The sequence below is a fragment of the Chroicocephalus ridibundus genome, chromosome 23 (genome assembly GCF_963924245.1).
Source record: "Chroicocephalus ridibundus chromosome 23, bChrRid1.1, whole genome shotgun sequence".
Lineage (NCBI taxonomy): Eukaryota > Metazoa > Chordata > Aves > Charadriiformes > Laridae > Chroicocephalus > Chroicocephalus ridibundus.
In genome coordinates, this window is record NC_086306.1 from 3,021,673 (window position 1) to 3,042,224 (window position 20,552).

Here is a 20,552-nt window from a genome sequence, read left to right on the forward strand (position 1 = left end):
TTCAGAAAGCGATTCTTGAGGCCCACAAGGCGTACTTTGAGACACACTATGGAAAGGGTCTAGATTTTTACGCGAGGCCAATCACAGAGCATTTCTGACAGTCCAGAAGTACTTTTACAGTAACTACAGAAGACTTATTTTAAGGAATTTACCGAGTCGCTAAAATCACATCTTCTTAGGGAAAGAAAAAAAATTGACAGAATCGTTTTCTCCATAGTTGCAGTAAGCACCATAAAAAGATAATTTAGGATAACCTTTCTAGAAGTGCTTAAATGATCCACAAGTCTGAACACAACTGTCTTTTTGGCACCTTAAATACCCATTTCTTTGGCCCGTAGTAAGCTAAGGTTGAACTTCAACCAATAGTTCATTAACAACCGAAAAAACAAGCAAAACCGCTTGATTTTAATTAAAATATTATTTCATACTTGGTTTAATTGCTAAAGTGTAAAGCATGGGTTGGATTAATTTACTGTGTGGTGGCATCATATGACACTGAAGTATTTTTTCAAGTGTGTAATTGAAACATTCAAATAAGCACAGATAAGATGCTTCCAAATTGGCTGCAATGCTGCAGAAGATGACTGGCAAAGAAGATTCCCCTCTGTGTCTTTGCTTTTTTTTGTACCTGTTAGATGTTCTGTGTAGCTCACTGTCAAAGCACTTCACTGTATTTTCGCCTGTTGAAACAGTAAGCATCCTTACTCTGCCAAAACAACAGGGAATTCAAAAATTCAAATTTTGGTTTTAAAAAAAAAACCCAGAAAATACTCTTTCAGTTCATTTCTGTTATCTGGGATAATAAAGGCAAAGCTTCCTTGGGACATACATGTTCAGGCATGCACAAACGCATGTCAAAACAATCATTTCCATTCTACAGAAAAATATTTCCCTGTATGAAAACCAAAACTTCAGATTCTGCAAGCAGCCATGAAAAATGCAAGTTTGCCTTCTTCAGTTCCTTCCCTCTTACAAGGACAATCCTATAACATTTTAAGAGAAAGTGGAAAAACGTGTAGCAGTTCTGATCCAAAGGGAATGACATTATCCTGAATTAAAATTTTACCTTAACTTGAGAGGTCTGCGTGACTCTTCCCTCCATGAAACTATACTTGGCTCTTATCTCAGTTAAGTGAAATATTTACGTAAACCTGAGCCCCTTCCTGCCTCAGTTCTGCATCTGTAAGCAAGCAGGAATAATATATCCAGGACAAAGGAGTACCTGTATTCCTGTTGGAAATATATCAAAATAAATGCATGAAATGTAGGCCATGAAATGTAGGAAAAAACGCTGAGCAAGACTTTTGTGCTCTGCTTCTAGGTAGAAACAGCGAAGATATTTTTGGTCCAAACACAACATTCTGTTCCAACACATTACTTTAGTCAATTTGATGAAAATTGAATGACCAGAACATAATTAATGGTTGAAACTCTTTCTGTTTAACAAATTGAAGTACTTTGAATACTAACTAGCCATATGTAAAGCTCATCAATATTAATGAAACGTTCTGAAATGTATCATTTATTCTTCATGGACAGAACAGATATTAATTGGAAATAAGTCTTGTAAGTTAGGGTCTTCCGAGGAACAGAAGCAATTAAGGAAAGATTCACAACCGTGTCCAAGAGATTTAGAAGCCTAAGTTCCATTTTAAAACTACGAGTTTTCTGAAAATCCCACTCACCTATCCACACTGCGAATGCACAAACAACCTCACAGAAGTGGCCTTCAGCACTGAGAATGCTACTTGTGCACAGTAAGACACAACAAAGTCCAGAAAAACAAAGAAGGGGCAGCCAGATTCTCAAATCAGGTTGTGAAAAACAATGACCATGCTGAAATAAAAGCATGTTAGAGTTAAAACATCTTAGAACCCAGTGTAGAATGGTTCATAGAGCTATTTTATGTTGGATTCAGACTCCTAAACTTTCTTACAGGGAGAGGTTAAACCATTTAAGGTGAGCCACGCTTAGATTTTAATAATAGGATGCTAGATGTCCCTGGCTCACAGTTTTACAAAACGAAAAAAAAAAATCCTGTTTTGCTACAAGAAAGCAATGGATAATAAGGACAACTAAACAAACGTGAAGAGAGGCTGCAGACAGGCCAGAATAGGACCACATGGAAATAATCATAAAACCGAGATGCATAACGGACTACCAAAATATCCTAATCAGTCTGCCTTTACGGCCACGGCCAGCTGCGCCCTGCCCCAAACGCTGCTGCTTAGGCATTACCAAAGAGGAAAAAGTTCGCTAGGATATATATGAAAAAGCACAGTAAGTTTGGTTTGTTTTTTTTTTTTTTTGTGGTAACATACTACCCAGCGTTTTAGAAATGAGACAGAAAATCAGCAGCCCACAACCTTGACATCAAATTTTGCCTGATGAAACGAGCAGCTTGTTATCCTCATTAAGAACACGCCATTCATTTGCATGTCTTCAGGTGCAGTCCTTGAACACTGATGTAGGACACCATGTTAATGGCAAAGGCAGTGCATTACCATAACAATTACTCATTCAACTCTTCACATAATAAAATAAAATAGAAGTTATCTAACAGCGTGTGAATTACTTGAGAGACAACTTCAGATTATTCTGAATGTTGTGCCCTGACTTTTCAAATATGTATTAACACAATTTTGTCATTAAATAATTGCCAGTGGAAAGTTTGTTGTTGGCTTTTTTTTTTTACTTTTAATATCTTTCTCATCTCAACTGTTTATTAGATTAAATTTAAGAAGGGTGAGAGAAACATGAGTCATTAAATCACCTGAAGGTTCTTCCTCTTTATGAGGCAATAACCATTTTCCTGGGCTAATAAATTCAAGGCCTGCAGCTGAACATTTATTAGCCCAAGATACAGTTATTGTTAAACTAATTGGAAGCACCCTGAAGTTGTTATTATAATGAAACTTCTAATGATTAAATATTTGGGAGAAATCATCTGTTAAAGTGTGCATTTTTTAATGAGAAACGGAGGAGTTTGGGCAACACTACTGTTCTAGATGAGTTCTAGCACCGAAGGAAAGTGGTTGTGCCTGACTCATTCTGAGACCAGAAATGCACATAATTGACATGGAATGGCTCCAAATCATTTTGCCAAGTTGCTATACACGCTCATTAGTCATCTGTCATTCTTTCTTCCTACCTTGAACACCACCAAGGGCGTAAAACATTTAGAGATCGCTTCTGGTTGGGAACACCTGCAGTTCCTAGCGCCGCGGATCGGTCCATCCTTGTCCCTTGCCGGTGCCACTCCGTTTCACCACACTGTTTGATCCAGCCAACGCAATCATCTAATTTGCACAACTCCCACAAAGTCCCCAACTCAGAGGCAAACAGGAATCCGCCGAAGACCAGCGAGCACCCTCCTTTGCATGGAAATTGGTGAATGTTTGCAAAACCTCTGGCTGGGAGGGGTCATAGCCATGGCACATCACTCCAAGCACAGGAGAAGCTGCAGCAACTACTGAGCTGTATCAAAACAGAGATCCCAATATCAGATTGATCTGTGAGCCTCCAAAGGCAAAAATGGATTGAAATTTAGCTCAATAACAGTCAATGAAAAAAAAAGAATTTCTATTGATTGCGGCATGAATTTCAGGGACTAACTCATATTTTATCATCGGCAGGATGGAGGCTCTTTCAATGACAGCCCACGGCATGAGGATCCCTGGTGCAGGGAGATGCTTGGAGACAAATTTACACTGCAATAACAGAGGTCTGAGGAAACTGTTAACAGTCCCCTTTGTGCTCCTATGAACCAGCACCTAAATCCATCCCCTGGGTAGTGCATCTCCCCATTGCCCCACGCGGGCAGCCAGCTCTAAGCCAGAACAAAAGTAAAGCCGTGCAGATGAGTGGATTATTTTGGTCTGACTTACTGTGTAACACTCAGAACAAGCAGGATGATGGGCTGTGGCCCAATTTTTTTGCGTGCAAGGGTTTTGGGGAGACATCATTTGAACCCCCCTTCCGTAAGGCCGCAAGGACAATGAAACAATAAAAATCCCACCTGCAGGGCAGGAATACACTCTGGAAACCAGCAGAATGGAGAACAACGGATGTAAAAAACAGGGTAAATAAGATAAACTCACCCTTTGACATGCAGGCTTGGCTTGCTTCGTCTTGGCTTTGCTCACCTTTGGTTCCCAAAGCACCAATGAACCTCTAGCCAGTGTCATTCCACCATCCTTTTTCTTCAATACCAGCTCTTTGAGAGACAAATCTATTCAGGGGATTCCCTTGTGGCTTTTCCCCAAAGCTTTGGGGGACAGCGAACGCACAAAGCCAACTCCCCCAACAGGGCCATGACTGGTGCCCATAGTGCAATGCCGAAAGATCGGAGCTAGTGTCCTGCCAACTTGTGAAGGGTGGGAAATCCTCCTGAAAAATGCACCGAGGAGATCTCCCTGCTCATCACCGCCTTACTCTCAGTCATTTATTTTTAGACAATAACCATTTCCTACTGAGCTTTCTTTTAAACAGATTGTTACAGAATGTGGGGCAATGATAATTAGTGTGCCAAGGCCCTAGAATAAGTTTTAAATTGGTAGTGGCCTGGATTAGGTCATCAAGGAGTTATTCATTACATCAGCTGCAGCAAAAGGATTTTGGAAGCTGTCAGTGGAAATACCAAGCACAGGAAAAGCGAGCAGGCACACCATTAATACCAAAAGTTTCTGAAACTTTGCAGTCATGTCAGGGCCTGGAGTCCACACAGCTGTAGGCAAGTATTTGTCCATAGGTACTATTTTCACCCCATATAAAGCAAAGGCCACTTTTTCCGTTGACTTCAATAAGCACTGGGGCTGATATAAAGTGATCTGGCTAAAAGGCATGTAAACGCAGCTGTCATTTTGAAAACCCTTAATCCATCTGATTTGCCATTTGGGCAGCTTAAATTAATTTGCCTTGCTGCTGTACCCTTGCAAAGCCCACGCAGGCCAGTGTAAGTATCTCTTCCTGGCACCACAGCAAAGCAACAATTACATCAATTTTCAGTTCCTATTATCGAGAGATGCCTTGATAAATGCAACTTGCAAGCTTACAGCCATGTGTGAACCTCAAAACATTTTTTTCCAAACAACTCCATCGATTTAATTTCATGATGTAATGCATGCATATAAGCACACTTGAAATTATCCTATGTATCGCGCTTTTAGTTTTTCCTCAGCATCTTTCTTGCTATTTTTCCTCATATAATCAGGATTAAGAAAGCCTTATGAATATTTAGCTTGATTCACACTTTGCAAACAATGAAATATTTCATGAAGCCGTGAAATAAACCATGTAAATTCAGTAGCTGTTTTTTTCTCTAGGGCCCGTATGAAAATATAATTCAGGCTTGTTTTGCTGCTGAGGTTTTCAGGTCCAATGAAATAAGATAAAATAGTTAAGTACATTAGTATAAGGTGGTGTTTGTACAGGATGGACCTGCACAGCACTACAGGTTCCTCAGCTCCCCACATCGGACACACGAGATCTGGGCACTGGAGAAAACCAAAAGGCTGCATTTGAAAAAAAAATAAAAATCATATAACAACAATAGGCTCTGATTACTTAACGCAGTCAGCTTCTTTATGTCAACCAGGAAGCTAGATCTACATCTTCAATGCTTTTTTTTTTTCCACTCTCCTCAAAATATCAGAAAGCAGCTTAACCTTGAAAATACCGCTTAGCTCAAAAGAAAAAAAAAAGTAGTTTATTCAGAAAGTGGTAATTAATTTTCTACAGAGGCTGAAATCACTCTGCCTAAAGCAAAATCCTTCTGACATTATTAAATGTCACAGTGCAGTTAAAGCACAATTATAAACTAATTCACAGAATAAATCTCATTAGTTTCCTGAGGCCTTATGAATAAACTGAAAGAAAAATGTTACCATATTTGACTTTCATCTCAGCTTTCCTGAACAGATATACAATCAAAAAGCATAACATTTTAATAATTACAGATGATTAAAAACAGATAGTTTGGAGAAACAGCGAGTACAATTGACTGCTGTGTGCCTGCTGCACGCGACCAAGTGCTCCACCTTTACCCAGCGCTGTAAAATTAAACATAAAACTGAAAAATAAATTCAAAAAATAGGAAGTGATGTGAGAGGTCATCCAGTCTGGTGGATCTTGCAGCAACCAGATTAGAGAAGGATGAATATAACCGAGGACAACCCATAGCATCCCCTGGACCACGTGGTGCAGGATTGTGCGTAGAGCTGTAGGCACGTTCGAGCGCACCCCGGCTGCTGGCGTCCCTGGTCGGACAGCGTCAGCTCTGCTCCAGGAGCTGCAAACCAAATTAGTTCACTGCCAGAATCCAGGAAAACAAGCTGCATTTCTCATTAACAGTTCAGGAAAAAAAAAAAACCAAACATTTTTAGCAAGCAGTGATTGCAAATAAAGGAATAGAAGTAGTATTTCATAGGTTAAACTTTCAAATAAGATAAGTCAGTGTTTAGCAATCTTGGTTTTTTGGTGTGGGGTTTTTTTAACGTTGTAGTAAAGTCAATAAAAATTTGTAGAGCCTTTCTATTTTAGCTGCCTACAGTTCTCTTAGAATTTCTGCACATTTATCTGTTCCACACATCTCAGAGATGCAGCAAGGAATGGAGGGACTAGATAGTCTATGTTTGCTGGGACATGAAATACCTTAATTATTCCTGTTTCCTTGCTTGTGCTCTGTGCATAGCTTTCACCTCTACACCAAGGCACTGAGGTCAATATTTTCCATGGGGATGGGTGCTGAGCTCAATCCAGATTGTTATCTACTTAATAGATAAATTGAATTCTGCTGGAAAATTAGGATGACCTAAAAGTGGCCACTGAAGGCAAAAAACTTGCCCTGCTGAGTTGATGACAAGGGATTTATTCTCCTAAAGTCTTTCAGACCAACTCGTGTAAAGCACTTTTATGAGCCAACTAACACGCCGAAAACACGTTTATTGGAAAACTCACGAATTGTAAAGACATACAACCTCCCCGTTGGATTCAGTTTCAAAGGAGTAATTTCCTCCTCCTCAGTAGCAGATCCACACGCGTTGCCTTTTCTCTTTGTTTAAATAGGGATGAACCTTTTGGGCCTGGGAATTTGGCTTTGATTCAATTACTGCTGAGGGCTAAGCAGCTTATCCGCAGCTTAGCTGTAGCAGAGATCCAGCTGGCCCACAAAGCCCAGGTGACAATCGAAGTTTAGAGCAGAAAGTATGGATCCAAAATTCGGTTCAATCCACCGAAAAGACAAAGGCCAACGGGAAACAGTGATAAGGCCAATCCTTTGGGCTAAAACGCTGGACTGGGGTTCAGGAGATGGGATTTGGGTTCCTGGTCGTGTTACAGACTGCACAGGGAAATGACTCAAAGTCCGTTCTGCAATTTCACTGCAGCAAAACACCTTCGTATTCAACTCAAAGCTATTCCTCAATGTTTTCTTACAAATACATTCCTAGAGAACTTCCACTGATATCTGTACGAGTATTGCAAATATGGGACCTGCCTATGAAAGCAGATAAACAAAAATGACGCTCTTCCGATTTCACTCTGTGTAAGAGTGCAAAGAGACCTGCCAGGTCTTCGTGAAGCCCCCGTAACCACAGGCCAAACGCTGGTCTTTACGGTGGCAGTTTGCAGCAGCAGAGAAGCTGCCTGATCCCAGAACAGCAACTGCAGAGGAGTTTAGCTTTCTAATGATGGGGTGATCATCAACAACTAGCACCTGAAAACGTAATCCAAAACAAATAAAAAGATGGTGGAAGAGATCATTCAATAAAGACTATACAAAAGACTTACAAACTGCAGTAAAGAGAACATGTTTAATACCATAGTATTAAATGGAATAGTAACATTTATTTTTGCACCATCTTTATAGCGTTATTTATATCAGAATCAAATTCAAAGGTTTCCTCTTCTAGGGTTTTTTTTGTGTGTGTCTTTTTTCCCCTGAAACTGCTGTGGCCAATCCATTATACTTCATTGATTGCAAAGCTAGAAACATCATGTAGTGGGAAATAATTGCAACGTTGCTTAAATCACATCGTATATAAGAGGGAGAAGAAATATAAGCCAATCCTATTTACATTGAGACTACAACCTCCTGTGATGTCCTACTTGCCAGCTTTTTTTCCCCAGTATCCTAATACATGGAAAGTTTTAGGGATAGAAAACTGAATCTAAAGATTTAAAGCCTTGTTGGTTTCTTTTTTGTTGTTGTTGTTTTTAAACATATTCAATTAACTTGTTAGAAGAAATAATAAAAACCAGAACACAATGTAGTAAGGCCTTGAATATTTTTCTTTTTGCAAAGGAAAGAGATAAACAGTCGCTCCAAGACAGAGAACCCAAAAATAACCGTAACTAAAAGACCAAAAAAGCACAGCAAGAAGGTGAACCCACTCCTCCAAAGAGAAACCTTAGAGAACAGAAGTCTTTGCAGCTTTAGAAACACACCAGCCATGTTAGCATCATCCTATATATCTCTGGGGGGGTTTTTTTAGGAACTGAAAGTGCAGCAGGTGAGTTTTTCATGTTACATTCACACTTGCTCCTGGACTCAAGTCACCTGAATTAGGAAGCTGCACATGATAAATTCACTCAACAGCAGATGACGAGAGAGGCAATTCCCAGGCAAGTCAGACCTGATGTAGGAGTGTGTTAAGCAAGGCTGACTACATTAACGTCTAATATCAGACGGGATGAATTTAATCCTAGTGCTTGTCTGGGACAACCAATTTTAGTGATTTGAGGAATTGGTTACAATTCAACCCATACAACAATTGCCTTGTGGATGAAGCTGTAGCTCCAGTTTAACTCAGTGGGACTGTTGCCATCATCTTTAAGTAGGTGGATAGATCATATGAATCAAAATCAAATTGTTTTAACAATACTACAAAAAAAAAGAATAGGAAAAATGTACTTGGCAACAGAGAGGGAAGCAATTGCAATCTTGCAATCTCAGAAAGTTGCTAAAACAAAGAGTAAACTGCATTTGTTTGTGTTCGTTTCCTACTGTGGTAATTATCTCTGCAGATTTCATGCTAAGTCTCTGGGAAGGAGTCACCGAGAGCTGTAACACATTATTCAGCAAGTGTCACTTTGTGGGAACAGAACCAGTGTTCATTAGAGAGCCATAAGCAGACTTTTTACAATGAAATTGTAACAAAGTAGGCTAGTTTGATGTTTGCAAAAGGAATACTAATTTCCCTGCTGTCTCTGGGAAAATCTGCTATTTTCATGAAGACTTTTCTAAACCAATAAAACCTACGCCAGCAAGAGGCCCGGTAAGATGCAGAGATCTTAGTAACTCATCATAATCCTTTCTAATCCCTTCAGAAATACAACCTGCTTACAAGGATGCGCGACTCTTGTGTTCTTGCAAAAACATTCCCAATCATTCTGGATTGAAGGACCCAAGGGCTTGGGTTATTTTCAATGCAGTTGAGAAACAGGCGATGCTTCACGGACCTTGGGGACTTGTGCTGCAGCAGGTGCAGCAGTTGTAGTGCACAGCAACACAGCTGTGAGAGAGACCATTTCGTCAAAGCCAAGAAAATTTACACCTTTCCAACTCAAATCAGACACTGCTTGTCTCATGCCATTCCACCAGCTGCAAGGGGGAGACGGTCATTAGGCAAGGAGTTTTCAAGGCAGAGCTCGCTAAGCTGGGAAGCTGTGCTAAACCCTTCTGTAATTTCAGATCCAGAATTAAATGAATAACTTTAATGCCTCTGTTGAGGTGTCATGGGGTTTGCTGTGCTCCGTACCCCGAAAGGCAACCGGGAGGATCTGGGAAAGGTCAACATTTCAGAGGACTGGACCCAATCTTGCAAAAGTTTTCCTGTGTTTTAAGGGTCTACAACCCAGCTCTCCAGAAAAGAGCCAGAAGAACCGGTACAACTAGATCTTTTCTCCTACCAGCCACCCCTCTGATGCTTTCGTCCTACCACATAAGCTGTCTCTAGCCGCTTGGGAGTTATCTGTGCACAATAACAACGCTGCATTAATAAAGATAAGATACAGTCAGTACAAACGTCCTTCCTACTGTTTTTTTTGTTCTTGTATGGAAATGAAAGACCTGTACAGCAATATGTATAGGTTGGCCTACAGTTATATTAATATTTTAGTCATATATTTAGTATATTAGTCACATTAGTATTTTCACTCACATAAATGTATCTTTATCCAAGACAAAACAAAAACAGAAACAATAAAAACTTTCTTTCAACCCAAACCCACACAAAATAAGTGAGAGTCTGGGAAATAAACCAGCTTCAGCTGATAGTCCAGACTGAACAAAGGATTCTCAACATTACAGAGAAACTAAACACTCGCCTTGAGCTGCAAAGTTACAAGAAAGAAATTTGGTTAAACTCCAGTCCGAGCTTTCCAAATTTTGATTATTTTTTTTCCTCCTATAGATTTCAAGTCTGATGGGGAGCAAGTCAATTGACTTTCTGATCCACGAAGAGAAGAGGGGGGAACAAGATAATCCTTAACCGACAGAGGAAGGCCAAAGGCAAGTGCAAGGGTAACTAATTTATCTTCAGAGTCACCACGGATTCATGCTCTGGGAGAATTGCATGATTAACACTGCAAGGGGAGCTGCACCAAGCAACGCTATGGATGAACCTGTCCTGCAGGTGTAAATTCAGGTTGAGAGTTGACAGGAGAGTGGAGGCAGATGAGCACAGCTCCGTGGCTTGGAACCCGCCGGCATCAACTCAGCATTTTAGCCCCAAAACCACGGCAGGCAGCGAGCCCTGGAAACAGGTTGGAGTAGCTGCACCTCAACCATTAGGCAAGGTTCTCTCTCTTATTCCAGCCATTAACTGAATTCGAGTCAGCTCTCCCATAAATAATTTTGTTAATAAGCAGATATTAATTATATTCACTGGGCTTTTCTTTTTTTTTTTTTTTTCTTTCTTTTTCCCCCAAGTTTTGTTATCAGTCAAATGAACCAAGGTCAGAGATGTACCAAACGAACGACGCCTGGAGCAGATAACTCAGAAGTCAGTGGAGCTTAGAGACTAATAATTAGGGTCTGATCTTCGGCGCATCGGACACTTTAAACAGCAACAGTCCACAGTGTTGCTCATCTTTAAATGAAAGAATTAACTTCCCAAACCATACTCAGGGTCCCTTACAAAACAGATCATTACTGTCAGCTATGCTCTGGGAAATTTGCTATGGATATACCTATACAACTTCACGGTACACTCAGTTTAAAAAAAAAACCCAAACAAAATACAACGACTACTACATGTATGGAGTACATTTTACCCCAAAGGTTTTATAAGTGGGAGTATAAATGCCATACGAGGTGGTGTTCTTGGAGATAGGTTTCACTTAGGTTTCAGAAATTATTTAAACTCTGAAAGATGCAGAAGGGCACATTGTGGACTTCCTGAAAAAAAAAAATAATACAGGAACAGACCTAGATTCCCAAAGATCGCATGCGTAACTCTCCATGAGACCCTAACTAGTAAGACACTTTTATGCCTAGTAGGAATTAGGAACCTGAATGTCTCTGATGTTCAAAGACTACATTTAATCCAGGACTGATTTCTATGGAGTTTGGCATCTCACCCAATCACGTGCTCCTGAAGATCCCACTAACACACCTGAATGTTTAGCCACACACACACACATCTCTACACGTCCCAGCTCCACATGGTTATGTCTGAGGCTTTCTGTTATCAAAGCCTACATAATGGTTTCTGACTGTGCCTTGGGACACCTAATTATCCAGCGATTGGAATGGCTCTGGCAGTTCTGCAACATCAAAGTCATGGTACCTGTTGAAACACCAGTATTTTCTGCATTTCTTACAGGGGACATGCTCCCAAGCTTACTGGAGACAACAGAAAGACTGTCACTGTTCTCACTGGTGGTAACACCAGGTATGTTATGCAGACCTTTCCTCCAATCTACAGACCGCTCCAAATCAACTACCTTATGTTGTACATATATTATCAGAAACAGGAGAGCTGTAGACAATTACCTAGTCAAGCGGCTTGCAGAGGAGCTACACACACTGGTCATTAGCCAAACCAGCAGTACTTCCCCTCAAGTAAACTTAGCATTTCATATGGCTTAACTTCATCATCAGAATACACTCATGCAGGCTTTGGAAACATGAAGCAATGCTTAACGTATACCTCTGATATAACGTTGGTGTAGTCCGAGGCTTGACATCTACAGAAGAGCCATGGGAGAAGTCCTCAACCACATTTTCTGCAACATAAATAAAGGAATTTTTAGTGTGCAGGGAAGCTGCGAGTAATAGAGCAGAAATTAAAATGCCTATATCTGGTAAATATCCGTGCTGGCCATTAGGAATGGCAAATAAAGCTATTCTTACAAAATAGTCGCTGTGGAACAGAGACACAACCACACCAGAGTGCAGTTACAGCTGTGTGCATGTAATAGAGTAGTTTAGTTTGCTGGAACAAGAGAATTTATGGCCGAGCCTTTGAGTTTTTGCAAATTAGAAATGTACTTTTTATTTTCTGTACATCCATCCATACAGAAGGAGTATTGTAACAACAAGAGGAGAGCCACGTTACCCAGTGAATCACCAACATCATTTGTTGCATTTCTTACCAGAAGCGTGACTTAAAACTAGAGGAAGTGTGCATGTGAGTACACACACACGTACAAAATGTGCCTTTGTACACACCTACACATACGTATATTTTACAAAAACATAAGGCTTAATACCTATTCCGTACACAACTCTAAACAGACCACATCTCACTGCTTTCAATCAGAATTTCTGAACTTGGAGTGCTGCACTGAGACCAGAACAGAGACAGGATTTAACCCTGAGAAGGTGATAGTTGACTATATATGAAGTATGTGGTGCATCATCCACGTTGGATGTGAGAGCTCACAGCTCTTCACCAAGAAAGGCAACATTTTTCTACTATATGTTTAAAAAAAAAGAAAAGAAAAAACCACTTTCAAGCTTTGGCCAAACTCTAACACAGATAAAATCTTGATGCTGAGGGGACTGGAACACCTCTCTGATGGGGAAAGGCTGAGGGATTTGGGTCTCTTCAGTCTGGAAAAAAGACAGCTGAGGGGGGACATTATCAACGCTGATAAATACTTCAAGGAGGGGTGTCAGGAGGACGGGGCCAGGATCTTTTCAGTGGTGCCCAGCACAGGCTGGATGGTGGAGTCTCCGTCTCTGGAGACATTCCAAACCTGCCTGGACGCGTTCCTGTGCCACCTGCTCCGGGTGACCCTGCTCTGGCAGGGGGTTGGAGGAGATGATCTCCAGAGGTCCCTTCCAACCCTGTGATTCTATGCTAACAATTTGCCAGCCGCAAACGAGAATGAAACCACAACTTGAAGGCAAGAATGGGAACAGGCTAGTTGGAAGGTGGTCCTGGTACCAGAAGCGGTGTTGTCCCTCAGCACCTGGCGCAGGGCACTGAGATACTGAAATACCACTGCTGGCATCAGGGCTGGACGGCATTTGAGCAGATAAACTGTCCGCAGCCAAAGGGACTTTTTAGCTCAGGTCTTGGAGCCAGCAGCTCAGTTCTCATCGTCTTCCTTCCCCCACAGCGATCTTTTGCGGCACGGCTCTGGATGTTGATGCAATCTGCAGAGCGTGACGCTGCCACAGATGTGCACCCATTCGCTTTTGGCTTCTGCTACAGCTGGCCTCCGAAACAAGGCAAGTTCTGCTGTTGGCATGAGCAGGAGCAGAAGCAAGTCTTATTTTTGGAAACTTTGAGCTCCTTCGAGTCCTCCTCTCCTTTGCTCAATGCCTGGGAGGGTCAAGTCCAAGAGCAAAACACTTAGCTGGGCAAACCCCCTCAGATCTTATGGGTTGGGCTGAAAATTATTAGATAGCTTCCATGTTCCCTCTCACGTATATATTTGCAGTGTCTGCCTCTAATAAAGTTAATTCACAGAGGTAAAAAGAAAAAAGAATCCGGTCTCCAGACTGCCACTTTCAAGACTCAGCTTTGCTTGAGCCCTCAGTCATTGATATAGATTCACGTCAACAAAAGCACATCCCCACTTGCTAGCAATTTGCATAAACCTGCCATTATACAGCAGAAATTATAAACACAGGAAGCCTTGATTCAGCAATGCCATCCAGCCTCCCTACATGATATTAATCTGTCCGCTCAGGGGTCCTTGGACTAGCTGTTACGATCTTTGTAGAAATCCAGATATTATTTTAAAAAAATAAAATCAAAATACAAGGTCTTTCTGCAGTTTCTTTTTCTCAGTACACTTCCATGTGGAAAATTTAGTTATGCAAGAGGTACCTGCAACAGCCATGTGAGCTGTACAGCAGCAAACCCCCCAAAATCATCAGCACTGGATGCAGTCTAAGCACACACACATCTCTACCGATTCCATTTTTCAAGGATGCTTTGACTAAAAATACCAGGCTGGCCTACAGGCCTCCCCAGCAGTTCGAAATGCAGGTCTGCTCCCTCCTTGCTGCACGCAAACGTTATTCTTAAACTGTTTATCACCAAGAAGCTGGATGTGGATTCTCCCAGGGAAGCAACAGACCCTGGCAGCTTTTACCTGTTGTTAGCAGAAATCAGTTCCCAAGTTCTTCGCCCACCGACGTACGCAGTGCCTGCTTGATGGCTCTCTTCGAGATCAGTCCTTGAGGTGCTGAGCATGTCCTTCACTCTCCCGAATTCACTGGGAAATCAGCAAATGCAGAAAGTCAATGATATTTGTATTTCTCTCCATCAACGTTCCAGGAGGAAAGGTGCTGTCAGTACCACGAGGTTGGGAGCACGTTGGTTCAACAGGGTAAGGGGAACCGGCATTTCTATCGTCTGTTAAATCTGGTTTTGTGGAAAATCAAGAAGCTGTTGGCTCCCGCACAGTCAATTCAGCATTTTACACATGAAAATAAGAAAAAGCCAAAATGGAAAAAAAACGTTCAGCGCTTTCAAAACACGCTCTTTTGTTATCTCAAACAACCTTAGTGGGAGCCAAAGATCCGCAGTACACATCAGACAGATGTGCATTTCAGCACAGAGCAGATTGCATGTTTTCAAGCTGCTGGTTTCCATCTGATTTAATATTCAGATTCGTTGGCATACACCAGCAGCTGAAAATGAAGGCCTTCCAGAAACTCAACTTTTCAAGTCATCGTACAATTGTTCATGTGCAACAAAACAGAAAAAAGCATATGGGGGCGGCACACCAGCACTCTGACTAATTTCCCCTCGCTTTTCACATTGCTGAAACGCAACTGGAAAACGTTTTGAAATATGGGTTTTGAAAAAGGAAACAAAACAAAAGGTTTATATACCACTGGTGCTCTTACGCATGTTAAGGAGGAAGTTCCAGGGAAGGGCTATTCTGAACTTTGTACAGCTGCGGGCAGAGCTGATCTGCTCAGAGCAAGGACAAGATTCCACATGCTCAAATTCCTCTAATTCCAAAAGCCTTACATCAGCCCCAAGTTGGATTTAGAACGTAAAGGTTATCCCGAACACAGCCACATGTAAGTCAAAATTTCCCACGAACACGTATGATGGTATCAGTTTTTATTCAGGGTGACATTTTTCACTACACTATAGTAATTAGATTAAGTTTTGGGATACAGCTGTCTCATGCAATTGAAACTTCTCCCTAAGCTGTCATTTACAGAAGGCACTCCTCCATATTTCCCATGTGGTCCTTCATGCTTGTAATTTGAATAAATAAGGCTCCTAAACTTACTTTCAGCCACAAAGTGATGTGAAAATTATCACTCTGATCATGCAAAGTCTCTCCTGATTCTAATGAGCTGTCAAGATTTTGAAACCAGCAGTGAAAGAAAGGTCATTAGTGAGGGCAAGGAAATAAAAAGCTGAGGAACAGATTTTCGTGCTGGCAGGAAGAGGAGAAAAATCAGACGTTCTCTCTCCTATTTTTCTCCACGCTCTAAAAATGCTGCTTTGATTCCTTTCAGAAGCTGTTGTCAAAACGCTAAGGCTTTGATAGGACGGAAAGGGAAAGATCTAAAGGTATAAGCTGCACCTGCTTTTGGCCTAAAAGTTAATATTTTACAATAATATTATCTCTGTATTCACAGGTAGAAGAAGTCTCCTGGATGGGAGATACTATATAAAAAGGACACTGGAAGGATACAGAAGCACTCAGATGTGTTCCATATTTTACTAAGACTTTACCAGGTGTTCAGGCAAAGACTTTGTCATGTAAACCAAGCCTAAATAGTTTCCCCACGGTAGCATGGACAGTGATAACACGGAGATCTGAAATGTTATTGAAGGCCCGAATACTGACCCATATCTTATTCTCCCTGTACAGTAACCAGGCTGCCCATAGCTTTAGCAGCATGTTCATATCTTTATCCTTTTGGAATAAATCAAAAGTTTCTGCTGCCAGCCAACTCCGCCATTGGATGTTGAATTGAATGTTTCACCTCACACTAGGCAGAGCCTCCCGAACAGCTCCATAAAGAGCAAAGCCTTTTCGCCGCTCTCTTGCGCGCGCCTTGGTGTACTATAACTAAAGACTTTCTCCCTGACAGCGTGCAGCAGCCGCGTCATTATATTACTTTGTGCAGCCAGACACTGTGGACATAAAGAATCCAAGACACAACCTTCAGAAACATATTACAGATTAATAAATTGCCTTTGACATTCCCCATGCCTCTTGCGCTTCCGAAGACAGGCTGAATGTTGGAGCATTATGGATTTTCCCAGGGATGTTCAAGCTAATTTAATAGGAATAATCAGTTTATTATAATAGGTATAGCTCCAACCCATCAATTCTAGAGTGGCTGTGTGGCAAGGCTGCTCCCTTGGGTACCATAACGGCTATGCCACAGGGTGCGCTTCACACACACTTGTTGACTAATATATTATGCATCGTATCTCAGCAAGAAACCGCATTCCCAGTGGATCTTAGACTTAAAAAGGATGAGTAGGAAGAGAGTCTCTGTGTAACCTGTATGAAGTGGGTGTTGAAGAGGAACAATAACACAGATGGTCCTTTTTATAGCAGAGACAGGACCTAAAGAGGTGACGACAAACTTGCTTGAAGGACAAAGACAGAAGAGAGACAACAAAATACATCATAGAATCGTTTAGGTTGGAAAAGACCCTTGGGATCATCGAGTCCAACCATCAACCCCGCTCTACAAAGTTCTCCCTTACACCATATCTCTCAACACCACATCTAAATGAGTCTTAAACACATTCAGGGATGGTGACTCCACCACCTCCCTGGGCAGCCTGTTCCGGTGTCTGACCACTCTTTCTGGGAAGAATTTTTTCCTAATGTCCAGCCTAAACCTACCCTGCTGCAGCTTGAAGCCATTCCCTCTTGTTCTATCACTAATTACCTGTGAGAAGAGACCAGCACCAACCTCTCTATAATGGCCTTTCAAACCATCGCATGGGTTGAAGACCTCTGGTTAGATTGCATCCCTGAGTGATTATAGGATAATTCTCACACCCACATTAGTAGCAAAAGCCACATTGTGTCCCTGGGACTGGAATTTCACAGGTATGAGCTCAAAGGAGAATCCAATTTTGTGAAACTGAGGCGCCTCAGACTCTGGGTTTTGGCTTGGCATGGCTATGAAATTCAGACCTGCAACCAGCCTCCCTTAAAGTTTGGGGACTGTTAAAATATTAAAGCTTAGATCAGGCTTTAACTCTGCAAAACCCAGCAACCTAGCTTTCTGAGTCCAAAACTTGTGCGGTGCTGGGAGCTTTTACACAATTGGGCCTGCGTGAGCAGCTTCCACCCACTCTAGTGCCAGTTAAATGCATACAGGTCTTTTATAAACATGAAAACTTGTGTGGAAACTCTGCTAATGATACAGTTCGGACTCCTTTAACAAACTCCCTTGTTCAAGGTCACAGATCCTGAAACAAAATCCCCACTGTCACATCCCTAGCCAAAAAGCAGGGTTAAAAACAGATAGAAACCTTTCTGCCATATATCAGGTCTGACTGTGACTTTGGAGTACACCTAAATTCCCCTTTGTCTCGTTTATTTGATAAGTGGCTAATTCTCACAGATGTTAAACCTATTTCTATCTATGCTGGGAAAAGATAGAACATGTATACAGAGGTGCATCATGACATGAAGCATGTCTACCTATTACCTTTCGGAACAGAAACCAAAATGCTAGTTAAAAAAATAACACTCAGGATCTCAAAACCATTACAATTTAGATAGATAAGGCTGAGCAACGCTTGGGCAGTTTTGGGTTTTTTTCTTATTTTCCTCAGCTACTCAGTTTCCTTACTGGAAGACTTGTGGTTTGAAACCCGGACTCATTAGCATCCCAGGCCCAATTTCGTAACCTAATTACAGTGTCAAAAACATCAAGCTATTCTAGGCTTCCATTCTTGCAAATCAGAACTAGGCAAAACACTGGGAGCATTCCGATTTGTAACTGCTGTCATTTCCCTAATTCTGCTAATAAAATAGGTATGAGAACATACTTTCTCCTAGCTACATTGAATGTTAAGTAGATTAAGGGTGGGCTTTTTCGTTTCTACAGGTTACCTTTTCATTGCTTGTTTCCTATGGAGACAGGTCTCCTCAACAGGCTGTTTTCTTTGTCTTTCCTTTCAGAGCTCTGGGAAAACACATGAGACCTCAGATCAACCACATGGATCTGAAGAAGTGAAATTTAAAAACGAATTTTCAAGGCTTCTACACCATCTGCTTTTATGGAGCACCAATTAAAAAGTACAGAATGCAGTGTCATATGATAGGGACTGAACTTCTGTTCCACAACAATGTTTATAGAAATGCATCCATCTCTTTTTACCCATCTCCAAAGATGCAAGAGGAAGAACCGTAACATACATAAAAAAAAAATCGAAAATACCAAAAAGATTCTCATGTGAGGTTTAACGTTTGGCCTAAGGCTATATGTAGATCAACACTACGTAGTGGAGAGGGGACAGCAAAGGGCCACCAAGAGGATGAGGGGACTGGAACATCTCTCTGATGGGGAAAGGCTGAGGGATTTGGGGCTCTTCAGTCTGGAAAAAAGCCGACTGAGGGGTGGACCTTATCAATGCTGATAAATGCTTCAAGGGGGGGGTGTCAGGAGGACGGGGCCAGGCTCTTCTCAGTGGTGCCCGGGGACAAGACAAGGGGTAACGGGCACAAACTTGACCGTGGGAAGTTCCATCTCAAGACGAGGAGGAACTTCTTCCCTGTGAGGGTGGCAGAGCCCTGGCACAGGCTGCCCAGAGAGGTGGGGGAGTCTCCGTCTCTGGAGACATCCCAACCCCGCCTGGAGGCGTCCCTGTGCCACCTGCTCTGGGTGACCCTGCTCTGGCCGGGGGTTGGACGGGGTGATCTCCAGAGGACCTGATTCTGTGTGTGCTAAATAAATGGAAGAAACGTTTAGACTTTGCTTTTCTGGGGTAGGATGGTTTGCTTCTAGAAGAATGCATAGATGACACCCATACCCACACACAGTCTTAAACTCCCTATATGTGGTCTGCAATTAAAAGCATTTAAAACATTGTTATTGTGTTATGAATATACAGAACCTGTTTTTCTCTGCCATTTGTCACTCCAAGCAGTACTGCAGCTAGTTCTGAGCAGCACTCAGGTGGGTACATGACCAATGCTTTTCAAAAGGTCACAGTGACCTCTAGAGCTGTTCAATTAGACCTTCTCATTAAAAAATAAAAATAAAAAATATCCACCACCTAATTGCTGATGTTGTGCCTTTAAGTCCCTCTACCTCAGCCACAGTTTTCTCTTCCATAAGACACGGTAGTACCCCAAAAGTGCTAATTCAAGAAAGTTTTAGAAAATATAAAGATAAGTTCATATATATTTGACATAGCAGAGCTACAATGGCTTTTCATCTTCACAGGCCAGCTTTGATATCTAGCAGAAGAAATGCTTATAAACTTAAAAAATACTCGTAATTTCCGCTTACTCAGTGGATCAATGAACACGCACATAGATATAACCAGGGTATTGCTGCATGTATATGATTTCAGAACAGTGGGCAGAAAAATGTCTGAGACACCAAGAAAATTAAGGCTAGGTACTTTTATTTTTTTCAAGAATTTATATTTAAGAAGTATATGCAATTATAACTGCATTTAAGAAACCGAGAGGGATGAATTTCACTGCAATTTTCACAGCTTTTAAGTTATTTTAAAATCTTAGTCTAGTTGGCTTGTTGATATCCCATAGAAACCCTGGAGGAGGGCTCTGGCTTTCCTCTCAGAAATCAAATGCCAATTTAGTGCCTAAATCATAAAACCAATTCTTCTTTTAGCACTGTGCAAAATCAGACTTGCAGCGTTTTCCACCTTTATTACAGGCAAGCTCCAGAGGACGGAGAACACACAAATAACTGTCCTCTGGAGTTCGTGCAGTTCATGAAACTTGAGGATCAAAAAATCTAGCAAACGGGCACAAATGGGTGCAACTAAAAACTCTCCAAAAGGAGAGCTCAAAAAAAAGGAACTGATCCAACCTATCCAAGCAAAATCAGCAATATTTTAAGCATAATTTTTGCCCTGAAAGATTGGAATGGGTAAAAAAAAAAGGCTGTAGTA

At 41.5% G+C, this 20,552-nt stretch overlaps 1 protein-coding gene across 1 annotated transcript in view; it reads right to left on the reverse strand.

Annotated features, from left to right (window-relative positions):
* The window catches only part of LRRTM4 (leucine rich repeat transmembrane neuronal 4), a 571,952-nt gene extending 557,303 nt beyond the window's left edge, over positions 1 to 14,649 (reverse strand). Inside the window, exons 1-2 of the mRNA XM_063358751.1 lie at positions 14,554 to 14,649; positions 12,153 to 12,228 (exon numbers count right to left, since the gene is read on the reverse strand). The gene's annotated coding sequence lies outside the window, so the exon portion shown is untranslated. The remainder of the gene's footprint in view (positions 1 to 12,152; positions 12,229 to 14,553) is intronic.
* Between the last annotated feature and the right edge of the window lie 5,903 nt (positions 14,650 to 20,552).